Below are 1,767 nucleotides of genomic sequence, written 5' to 3'. Positions count from 1 at the left end.
ATATATATATATATATATATACACAGACGAATCTTTGCATATATGGATGTATATTTATAAATGTGTTATTCGATTTTTACGAGAATCAGAGAGAAAATATAGGAATAAAGATATGTAAAGTAAATATCTAAACACCACAATAATAGATAAAGAGAGAGAGAGAAGGAGATAGACAGATAGATATATCTATATATGCGTATGCGCATGCGTATGTGTGTGCGGTAGCACATATCAAAAGACAGTTAGACAGATAGACAGTCAGAGAGACATAAGTATGGTGACGATGCTTTGAGATTTGTATTGTTGACGAAAAGAAGGAATGCAGTGAAGTAGTTTTTGTTACTTTTTGTATTGTTTTGTTTATTTTTAGTGCTTTTCTGAGGCTGTCACATCACAATTGAAAGACAAACCACTGTTTCCATATATATGACTTCTGTATATTTACACAAATTATCCACTCGTGACTAATTCTCTTCCATTTAGCTCATGCCGACTCAATATAAAACTAACAACGTGTTAAAGTAATACAATTAAAATATTGTGACAAACTGATATTCATTAGCTAATTACAAGTTACTCTTATTGAATTCTTATTCTGTCACAAAACAACCATTGAAAATATAATCCGTGTTAAGGGCTTCGTTAAAATTATAACTGTATGGTAAGTAAAGGTTTTATTCCTGTTATTTCTGTATTTATCCCTCGCACAGCGATTGCGTCCTGTCCATGAAACGAGGAGGTACTTTGCTCAGCGTCCGATCCATACAACGAGGGGGTGCTTTTGTCATCGCCCGATCCATGAAACGAAGGGATTCTTCTCACAAAGCCCTATTCATTAAAAAAAGAAGTACTTTGCTCATTGACTCCCCATAGAAAACGTATTACTTTTTTATTATCAGAACCTACTTCACTAAATGAGTGTGTGCTTTTATTGTTCGACACATTGCTGGCATTTTTCTGTATATTCTCAATTCGTTTCGCTAAATAAAGGACGGCGTTAGTCTATGTCGTACAAGTCAGTCTATAAAGTCGTACAAGTTTACGCCTTCATGTCTGAAATCTTTTTCTTGATCTTAACAAACGTTTATTGTTACAAGCAAAACTGTATTTTCTATACAATTTTCAAATGAAATGTGAAAGTTGTTGTACTTCAAATAGGAAATAAATAAATAAATAAATAAATAAGATATATAATACTATTATGATGACTACGCAGATATAAAAAGGATTGTAGGTTATATATTTATTTATTTATTTATTTTACATTTTAAATCTTTCACAAATTGTTACAGCATGGAGGCACAATGGCCCAGTGGTTAGGATAGCAGTCGTAGGATCGCGGTTTCGATTCCCAAACCGGGCGGGGCGTTGTGAGTGTTTATTGAGCGAAAGCACCTAAAGCGCCGCGAGGCTCTGGCAGGGGGTGGTGGTGAACCCTGCTGTACTCTTTCACCACAACTTTCTCTCACTCTTATTTCCTGTTTCTGTTGTGCCTGTATTTCAAAGGGCCAGCCTTGTCACACTCTGTGTCACGCTGAATCTCCCCGAGAACTACATTAAGGGTACGTGTGTCTGTGGAATGCTCAGCCACTTGCACGTTAATTTCACGAGCAGGCTGTTCCGCTGATCGGATCAACTGGAACCCTCGTCGTCGTAATGGCTGCAATGGCTGCATAACTACCGTCTCGGCTATAACCTATTAATCCGTTACAGCATTTACCTGGCGTACCAACTCGTTTAGATCACCTGTGAACTAAAACCCCATAC

The 1,767-nt window shown here is 36.8% G+C and overlaps 1 protein-coding gene across 3 annotated transcripts in view; it reads left to right on the top strand.

Moving 5' to 3' along the window:
* The first annotated feature begins 226 nt into the window (after positions 1-226).
* LOC106867440 (polyunsaturated fatty acid 5-lipoxygenase) overlaps positions 227-1,767 on the top strand; it is a 9,104-nt gene continuing 7,563 nt past the window's right edge. Inside the window, exon 1 of one of the 3 annotated variants that reach the window (XM_014912316.2) lies at positions 227-661. The gene's annotated coding sequence lies outside the window, so the exon portion shown is untranslated. The remainder of the gene's footprint in view (positions 662-1,767) is intronic. The other 2 variants (XM_052975157.1, XM_052975158.1) reach the window with 2 other exon arrangements.

The sequence above is a fragment of the Octopus bimaculoides genome, chromosome 20, assembly GCF_001194135.2.
Source record: "Octopus bimaculoides isolate UCB-OBI-ISO-001 chromosome 20, ASM119413v2, whole genome shotgun sequence".
Classification (NCBI taxonomy): Eukaryota; Metazoa; Mollusca; class Cephalopoda; order Octopoda; family Octopodidae; genus Octopus; species Octopus bimaculoides.
The sequence above is the reverse complement of the archived record's forward strand: the minus strand, read 5'-3'. Positions and strand labels throughout refer to the sequence as shown.